Here is a 10,477-nt window from a genome sequence, read left to right as displayed (position 1 = left end):
CTTTGATTTCTGATCAATGAGCTGGCTGAGCTGGAAAGAAAGCACAAATTGGAAATATTTCCTGTTCCTGCATAAGCTCACCAAACAAATATTTACTGAATGGAATAAAGACAGAAAATGAGAGGATAGACTACAAGAAGGAACTCGTTAAACTCCCAATTTCAGACATTCTTGGTAGGATTTAAATGTTCAATTCTCCATAGCCAGGTATAGCATTCATATCAGGGAACAACTTTCCTTTCAAAACCTTCCTTCCTCACCACCCTTCAAGATTGTCAAGGGTTCCATATGTGCCATTTGGTCTTCTTTGTTATTGAGAATTAGTCTATGTTGGTAACAACAATCCCTAAGCTCTTATGGAATCTATGTGTGTGCCTTACACTGGTCTGTGTTTTACTTGCATTTTCTTCTTTAGCCTGCAGAAGGACCCAGAGAGGTGAGTCTCCATGTTGTCTCTTTGTATATGTGACTATACAAAGGCCTAGGAGATAATTGTTGCTAGGCACCAGTTCGCAAGTTAAGGAAATACCCAACTACTTAGTCATGCCACATCCTAATGACAACAGCTAAAAATCACTCTGAAAGGCGTGGTAGAGTGGGGCATTCCTGTAATCTCAGCTATTCAGGAGACAGATGTCACAAGCATTACAGTCCCAGGCAAGCCTGGACAAAAAAATTAACAAAACTCAATTTCAATCAACAAAACAAGAATAGCAATAGATTTGTTATACCAGCTCTACAGAAGAATAGATAGGATCACAATGTAAGAGAAGCCCCGGTTGGCGGTTGGCGGGGGGGGGGGGGGTAGGGGGAGAGAGAGACAGAGAGAGAGAGAGAGAGAGAGAAATAATGAAAGCAAATTGGGCTGGAGGTTAGGCCATGGTTCAAGTGGTAGAGTGTCTCCACACGAAGTGCAAGGCCTCGAGTTCAAAGTCCAATACCTGGAAGCAAAACAAAAGAGCAAAGAAGGTTGTTCCTTGTGCAGGGTTGCCCTGTAATGCAGAGCACAAGGACAGAAATCCAGCCCTTACACAGTCTGCCAATTTGTGGTCCAGCAGGGCAACATTTACCAAGAGAGGTCTTTGCCTAAGGAACCCAAAGGAGCTGTAAACCCCTTTTAATTGAGTGCTTTAGTGGCTCAAGTAGTAGAGTGCTAGCCATGAGCAAAAGGAAGCCAGGGACAGTGCTCAGGCCCTGAGTTCAAGCCCCAGGACTGGCAAAAAAAACCCACAAAAAAACAAATAATTGAGCGCTTTATGCTGGTGCATGTCTGTAATTCTAGCACTGGGGATGTTGAGGCAGAATTGTGAGTATAAGGTCAGCCTGAGCTGTATAACAAGACCCAATTAAAAATGATTATTTCACTAGGCACCAGTGGCTCATGCCTGCAATCCTAGCTATTCAGGAGGCTGAGATCTACGGATCGCTGTTTGAAGCCAGCCTGGGAAGGAAAGTCAGTGAGACTCTTATCTCAAATACACTACTCAGAAAAAAACAAAAGTGGATTTGTGGCTCAGTGGTGGAACACAAGCCTCCAGCAAAAAGAAGCTCATGAACAGTGCCCAGGTCCTGAGTTCAAGCCTCAGTACCAGCATGTACACACACACACACACACACACACACACACACACACACACGATTATCTCACACCTCTACCCATTCTGTTCTTAAGAGCACACTGGTTCCCACACATGCAAAGGGCTCTGTTCCGCTTTACGTTTTGGATAATTTAGACCACTTGGAAGTAGCTAATTTACCTATGAATACCACCTGTGAAAGATGCTTACCTCTTGGTCAACTTTAAGCTATTGTGTGAAGAAGAATGTGTAGCTTGGAAATAGACTACTAACAATTTCAAAATATAACTGAAAACTTTGAAAATATATTCTGGGCTTTCAGCGTCAATGTATTTCTAACTCATTTATGAGTCCAATAAACACTACATATTTTTTGAGGGACAAGTAAGGAGAATTTTTTAAAATGACCTAATTGTTACCCTAAAGCAATACCTCATCAAACAGGGAGAAATCTGGGAAATGAAATTTACTTATTGGTTCACATTATGTACATTATTATGGTTTATTATGGTTCAGCTGACTAGTATAGAGTATATGAACTGTTATCACCATATAGGAAAAAATGGTTCTTATACTAACGTGTATTTTCAGTCCTTTGAATAAGGTTGCTGTAATTTCCTGGAAGAATTTTCTTGAATTACCCTCTTTTTTTGTGTGTGCCAGTGTTGGGCCTTGGACTCAGGGCTTGAGCACTGTCCCTGGCTTCTTTTTGCTTAAGGCTAGCACCCTACCACTTGAGCCATAACACCACTTCTGGACGTTTTCTATATATGTGGTGCTGGGGAATCGAACCCAAGGCTTCATGAATATGAGGCAAGCACTATTGCCACTAGGCCATATTCCCAGCCCCTGAATCACCCTCTTTGATTGTAGTTTCTAAGAGATGTTCAAAATAGAATTTCTTTTTAGACTGTTAAAAGTCTTAATAAATTTAAGGCTTAACTATACAGATTATTTTAATATTCTAACATAAATATACACATGCATGTGAATATTCATTTGAAATTTTTGGGCTAGTCCTAGGACTTGAACTAAGGACCTGGATGTAGTCCCTTAGCTTTTGTGTTTAAGGCTGGCATTCTGTGATTAAAGCCACAGTCCCACTTCCATTTTTTTTGGTGGTTGATTGGACATAAGTCTTACCATAGTTCCTGCCCAGGATGGCTTTGAACCACAATCTTCAAATCTCAGCCTCCTGAGTACCTAGGACTATAGGTGTGAGCCATCAGCAACCAGCACAGGTGAATTTAAATCCTCAACATAGTGTTTCTCAGATTGTATTGCATTTCAATATACATTATTTCATCCCAAAAGGAGGAGCATACTTATTGTAAAAGTGACAGAATATAAAGTACACCTTATTTCATCCCTCAGTTGAAGACTAGAAAAACCCAGGGAGGATTAACATCTTGCTTTTAGTCTTTTAGATAATGGGTATCACAAATTTCTCTAAACCAATTCTGATATAAATGTCACACTGTCATTACAAAAATTCCAGATAATACTGTTATTCCAGTCTTGATAGGTCTAAGTGTTCATTCAATATGAAAACACATCTAAAACTATTTACTTTCCTAAAAACCACTAGGTATTAATGCTATTAACATAATGCATACTATATTTATGTCCTTATAAGTAAAACACACACATATAAGTATGCTCTGTATCTTTAAACTTGGAGGGAAAAGCATTCCTTGAATTGATACCATATCCCAATTTGTTTGGATGGATTTCACTCACTAGTAAGCACAACAGGAAATTCCCAGGAAAGTGTTGCCATCTACTGGTAAAATGAGAGCAACAGCAATAGGTAACAGTAGATAGACCCCTTGGTATTTTCAGGTAATTTGTTCCAAGGAGATTTCCACTGAGGAAGAACCACGGATGCTCACTCAGGGTGTTGAGAGTTCAGTACCCTAAAGTCACTTAAATTTATCTATCGCATTGTAACAATAAGTCTAAATGTCCATAACATAAAAACTCATGCGGGCTGGGGATATAGCCTAGTGGCAAGAGTGCCTGCCTCAGATACACGAGGCCCTAGGTTCGATTCCCCAGCACCACATATACAGAAAACGGCCAGAAGCGGCGCTGTGGCTCAAGTGGCAGAGTGCTAGCCTTGAGCGGGAAGAAGCCAGGGACAGTGCTCAGGCCCTGAGTCCAAGGCCCAGGACTGGCCAAAAAAAAAAAAAAAAAAAACTCATGGAGTGGGCTACATAATGGCCACTGTTGCACACATTAATACTGCTCACTCCAAACTAGATCTTCTTTCAGGATCTTTACCTCAAATACTTCAGATGCTGGATTCATTATTTCCCCCAGAATGATGCCCAATTTCTGTTCAAGGCAGGCCCACTTTGAACAAAGCTACATTTTTTTTTACTCTCTCACTTAAATTAAGCATTTTACATACATTTAGATTTACCATAATTCTTGGGCACCACTTGCTTTTTGGTGAAATAGTCTTCTGCTTTACAGGCATTGAGGTTTGAATTCAGGGCCTTTAACTTTTACTTGGCCTTTTCCACTCACAGTTACGCTTCTACCACTTGAGCCACACCCCCAGTCCACCATTTGCATTTTGGGGAAACTTATCTTCACCAAGTTAAGGGTAGAGGAATACTCATCAGATCACACAATTTAAACACAGTTAAGATTTGCATTTCTTTTATGGCCAGTGATGTAGAGCACTTTTTCATATGTCTCTTGGCCATTCTAATTTCCTCCTCAGAGAAGTCTCTTTTTAAGTCTTTAGCCCACTTGATGAGGGGGCTATTGGTTCTTTGAGGATTTGTTTTGGAGGAATGTAATTTTTTTAGTTCTGCATATATTTTAGATATGAGGCCTTTGTCTGTTGTATGGCTGGTAAAGATCTTTTCCCAATCTGTGGGCTTTCTGTTTATCTTGTGAGCTATGTCCTCTGCACTGCAAAAGCTCTGCAGTTTGATGCAGTCCCATTTGTCCAAGGAGCCCAAGTGTTTCTCCTACTCCTTCCTTTAGTGTTTTCAAGGTGTCTGTTTTGATTTCGAGGTCTTTGATCCATTTGGAATTGATTTTGGTGCAAGGTGATATATTGAGATTCCATCTCACCCCAGTAAGAATGTCCTATATCAAGAAAACCAACCAACAATAACAATTGTTGGAGGGGATGTGGCCAAAAGGGAACCCTACTTCATTGTTGGTGGGAATGTAAACTGGTTCAGCCACTCTGGCAAGCAGTATGGAGATTCCTCAGAAGGCTAAACATAGAGCTCCCCTATGACCCAGCAGCCCCACTTTTGGGTATCTATCCAAAAGACCACAAACAAAATCACAGTAAAGCCACCAGTACAACAATGTTCATCGCAGCACAATTTGTCATAGCGAGAATCTGGAACCAACCCAGATGCCCCTCAGTAGACAAATGGATCAAGAAAATGTGGTACATTTACACAGTGGAATTTTATGCCTCTATCAGAAAGAATGACATTGTCCCATTTGTAAGGAAATGGAAAGACTTGGAAAAAATTATACTAAGTGAAGTGAGCCAGACCCAAAGAAACATGGACTCTACGGTCTCCCTTATTGGGAATAATTAGTACAGGTGTAGGCAAGTCATAGCAGAGCATCACAAGTTCCAATAGCTATACCCTTATGAACACCTAAGATGATGCTAAGTGAAATGAACTCCATGTTATGGAGACAATTGTTATATCACAGTTGTAACTATTTTCAACGTCCCATGTGTATCTGTAGCTTCTATTATTGATGATGTTCTTGTATCACCTTCCTGTGGTTGTACCTACACTATCTCTGTAATCTTATCTGAGTATATTGGAAACCGTGTATACTGGTAAACGGTGGTATATGGGGTAAAAAAATACAAACAACTACAAAAGCAATACTTGCAAAACTGTTGTAAATGAAATGAACACCTCATGGAGGGAAAGGGAAAGGGGGAGAGGAGGGGGAATGAGGGACAAGGTAACAAACAGTACAAGAAATGTATCCAATGCCTAATGTATGAAACTGTAAGCTCTCTGTACATCAGTTTAATAATAAAAGTTTGAAAAAGAGATGAGCAAAAAATAAAAAAATAAAAAATAAACAGTTAATATTAACTCTTCCACATCAACTGAGCTGCAACATGAATATGAATTTAAATTTTCTCAAGTATATTTTCATTACCTTTAAGTAGTTTAGTAAAAGCGTTACTATTCCACAAATCAGTTTATAAGTACGGTGCATTTTGGTCCACATCATCCTTTCATCATTCTCTCCCATTCCTCTCAACCTAACTCATCAAATTTCTTTTGATTGACTGTTTGGAAACTCTGCAAATAAAGCCACATTTTACAGGCCCTGCCTATGTTTGCTTTTCTCATTTAATATTAAGTTCAAGAATGGGTGAAATAGTAAGTGAGCTAATTTGAAAAGTATTTGTAAGTCCAAGTAAACAGAGGAGAGCTTTCGTGTAAGAAATACACATTAGTTCAAGATTTATTTCATACCTTCTGAATACTAGGTAGGTCCCAGAGTCACTAAGCATCTACCAATAAATGGGCTTTATTATCTTTGTATGTGGGTAGGGGTGTGTGCGTGTGTGGGTGTGGGTGTGTGTGAGCATGCACACATATGCTAATATTGGAGCTTGAACTTGGACCTTGAATTCTCGCTTAGCTTTTTCTCTCCAACCTGGTGCTCTCCCATGTGCATCACAGTTCCACTTATGACTTTTTGTTGGTTAAAATTGGAGATAAAAGTCTCTTGGATTTGTCTCTTCAAGATGACTTCAAATCACTGTCTTCACATTTCAGTCTTCTGCTCAGCGAGGACATAGCCAACAGCACAAGGCTTTTCTGGTTTTTAATAGCTGAGATGGGAAGAAATAACAGCTACATGCATTTTAGACCTCTGTGTAGTTCTTTCCCCAGTCCTCTCTGATGAGGAAAAGGAATCAACTTAGTGTGGGAATGTGCTCCAACACTCTTATCTCCAAAGATTCAGGAAATGAAGCAAACATCTTAGAAGGAAGACAGATAAGTGAACTGAAGAGGAGGTGCTGGTCCTGACATTCTACCTCTGAGGGGGCATGCGACAGACTTAGCAGCTTACCCTCTTTCAGAGGGTCAGTTGTGTCCATCTTTGAAGTTTATACTTCTGAGAGAGCACTGCACCTTTGGTGTAGTCCACTGGGGATAGAATAAAAGAAGGGAATTTTTATTTAAGTCCTCTAAAACTCTAAAACTGCAAACTTGTAAAAAAAAATTAAAATAGACATCTTTCATTCTTAAGACAGTATCCGTGTAGCCTACCATCTGTGTTACATTACAAATACCATAACTGCTACATATTCTTAAATATTTGAACCAGTTGCCAAGAAGAAATTTTAGCACATTTCTAAACCATATAATTCCAAGTTTATTATGTAACCCAAGTAGGAAAGTTTCCTTTTAAGAAAGCTAGCAAGAGATTTTTTTTTTTTTTTGGTGTTTTTTTTTTAAAGTGGAGTGGAATGCAAAGGTCAATTCCCTGCCTATTTTGTTTCTTCACTAGATCCAGAAACGTTTTTCCTTCTTAATTGCCAATCAACTCTGTTAGTCAATGCATGTTACTAATCACTTCCATAACCCTGACTTAAACACAAGCATTATGTGGTCATATGTTTGCAAGGTTCCTTGTAGTCCTAGACTTTTGTTGTTCAGATATTAAATGTAACTCTTGAAGGAAATTGTCCTCTGTCTTCTACCCCACTCTTCCAGAAAGTGGCCATTAGTGAAAAGAGTAATGGGTGGAGGATCTCCGGTGTCGATCCGGGCCGCGGGGGTGCTCGGAGCAGGTGGCCGCGGCGGCGGGGTGGGGCGGCAGGGCCCCAACTGGGTGCACCCGACGGCGTCTCCCGCGGCTTCGCTCGCCAGTTCTGTTCCGCGCTGACCCTGCCCCTTCCCCGCCCCGTCGGACCTTGACGCCCCGTCGGGCGGACGCCGGAGCTGCCGCGCTGCGGGCCGGCTCGGGGAGCGGAGCGGGGCGGTGGGAGGTGCGGAGAAGCCTCGGGGCGCCAGGGACCCTGGCCGGACCACCATGGCCGAAGTCAGCATCGAGCAGTCCAAGCTGCCTGGCGTGAAGGAAGTGTGGCCGAGATTTTGCTGTCCTAGAGGACCACACCCTGGCTCACAGCCTACAGGAACAAGAGATTGAGCATCATCTGGCATCGAATGTTCAGCGGAACCGTTTGGTTCCGTTTGGCTAAGCAGCTCCAAGAGGAAGATCTGAAAACCCAGCCTCAGCTCCAGAAGCGCTACAAAGACCTTAAACAACAAGACTGAAATTGCTCAGGAAATTCAAGAGAAGCTGACTATCGAGGCAGAGGCGCCGCATTCAAGAGAAGAAGGATGAGGATATAGCTCGCCTTTTGCAAGAAAAGGAGTTACAGGAAGAGAAAAAGAGAAAGAAACACATTCCAGAGTTCTCTGGAGCCAATGCTTACGGAGATAATTACTACTATGGAGATGGAGACCTGCCAAGATCAAGGAGGGACAGGGAGTTGGGTTCTGGATGCTCAAGATCTCATAGACTGCAAAGTGAAGACTGTGAAGCAGAGGAAGGAGAAACCAAGACACCCGCTGGAGAGCTTGGAAGAGCTGGAAGAACGTTGTTCCTCAGAGACATCCCTGACATCCACTAATTGGAGAAAAGTAAGGGATGATCCCCAAATTACCAGGGAGCAGCAGGAAAGGAAGCAAGCTAATCAAGAGAGGTCTCAGAGACCTCCACTTCCCAAGATTAGTGGTGAGGTGTTTCTGAGCTCTGGGAGTGATGACTGCGAGGCTCACAATGGCCATCAAACTAGGAATTGGGAAAAGCAGTCCCAACACCAAGACCCACTTTCACCCAAGACCTCACAGAAATCGGGGGCTTCACTTCAAGGAAGCTGTATATGGGAGGGACCATGGGCAAAGTGAGCACAGAGAAAGGAGACACAGGCCCAGGACTCCTCCCTTCTCAGAGAGAGAAGAGCTGTACCACTTCCATGACCCAGGAATGAAGCCAAGAGTGATGAAAGAATCTATCTCTACTCCATCTCGAGTGACCCACCGGGATCAGGAGTGGTATGATGCTGAGATTGCCAGAAAACTCCAAGAAGAAGAACTTTTGGCTACCCAGGTGGACATGAGAGCTGCTCAAGTCGCCCAGGATGAGGAAATTGCTCAACTTCTAATGGCTGCAGAAAAGAAAGGTTATTAAAAAGCCAAAGATCGGGAGAAGTCCTCTTTGGACAAAAGAAAGCATGACCCTGAATCAAAGTCAAAATCATCTAAATCAACACACCCAAAGTCAAAGGAGAGTGATGAATCTCATCGTTCTAAGAAGGACAGGTCAGCAAGGACACACCCAGCTATTGTGACAGAAGCCGAGGGTCCAGATTGCACACTCTTTACAAACCAGCACAATTCCACTTGTCACTTCTCAAAATCAGAGTCTGCTCATGAAGGCTTCCATTACAAGCAGTAAAAACCTAGGAAGCTGTCTTGAAAATGGACTCACTGTATAGCACATATCTGGATGATACAGACTGTATGCCACATTTGTTTTTATCCCTCTGTGTTTGCATTCCTAGGATTTATTCTCAAGTGCTTTTTTTAACTATCAGTAATTTCAATTCCTATTGAATGTTTTTGCTATTTCTGATCACTTGGGCAGTATAAGAAAATGTAGCTTTGGGGTAGGGGCCACCATAATGCTACATATATGTTTCCTGGGATACGGTTTCCAAATGCTCCATAACATGGTTTGTTGATCATGGAGTATTGACACCTAAGGACTAGGCTTTATGTAGCAGTGTAGCAGCTAGAATTCAAGTCAGAGGTATCATTGGCTAAAACACAGAATAAAAGAATATGAGGTAGCTCTTGGTGCATTAGATGTTTGGAAGGACAGAGCTTTAATTTTTATTCTCAGGAAGAGAGACTATTATGACCATAAAGTATTTAAAAAAGAAACAACAGCATCATTTGAAATTAATTGTTCTGAATACATGGACCATGTATATATTTAAAAGCACCACTGGGATAATTGGCCTGTATACCATATTTAATACTTTCTATGTTCTTGCTTCTGCAGTAGCAAGGCTCTCAGAAGACAACAAGCAAAGAACATTTCTTAGCATTTATTGTCAAAAACTTCATTCCCTGAAATCTTAATTCATACATTTGTAAAATCAGCTGAAAACTAAGACAAAATAACAAAATAATAATCTTTATATCCTTTGTTTTACTTTTGCTTTTAGAAAGAGCTAAGGGGATGAAAGTAGATCATTTTAAAAGAGAAGATTCTGTAAATCTTTCTTATGGCTATAGACTGAAGGTTTCCTCTTGCTTGAAAGAGCATTATTTGTTGGCAACTTCTCAATAATGCTTTATGTCCCAGTTAATAATCAACATGAAATTGGATTTTATGGAGTGGTTCTTTACTAAGTATTTGATTCCACATATTGTATTCATTTTTTACAAGTGGGGCCTTCTCTTCGAAATTCGGATCAGTGTGGCTGCAGACTCATGGACATGCTTATTTATATAATTTATCATACTTCTCTGTTCACATACATGGCAGTCAAGCCATATCCTTTCAGCTTGATTTCCTGCTCTTTTTCACTGTATGAATTTGTCTTTTGTTTTACATGGAATTTATTTAGGAAGGAAATATGTAAGTGTCTAGAGAAAGAAGTGTTAACTTTTCCTGTCCTGGGAACTGCTTTCTATTTGCCTTATTTTCCAGACATTCTAAATATTGGGCAGAATTCAGAGAAGGTATTTCAAACAGATTCCCAGAGTGGGTTTGGATCTCTCATGTTGAGAAAGACCTTTGGTTTCATAAAGTTTCTTTTTTATTGTAGGGACTTAAGTAAAAGGCACCTGAGAATT

General features: G+C 41.0%; 1 pseudogene; it reads left to right on the top strand.

Annotated features, from left to right (window-relative positions):
* The first annotated feature begins 7,614 nt into the window (after positions 1-7,614).
* Positions 7,615-9,796, top strand: LOC125346293 (annotated as a pseudogene).
* Positions 9,797-10,477: the final 681 nt, after the last annotated feature.

This window comes from Perognathus longimembris, chromosome 2 (assembly GCF_023159225.1).
Source record: "Perognathus longimembris pacificus isolate PPM17 chromosome 2, ASM2315922v1, whole genome shotgun sequence".
Classification (NCBI taxonomy): Eukaryota; Metazoa; Chordata; class Mammalia; order Rodentia; family Heteromyidae; genus Perognathus; species Perognathus longimembris.
The sequence above is the reverse complement of the archived record's forward strand: the minus strand, read 5'-3'. Positions and strand labels throughout refer to the sequence as shown.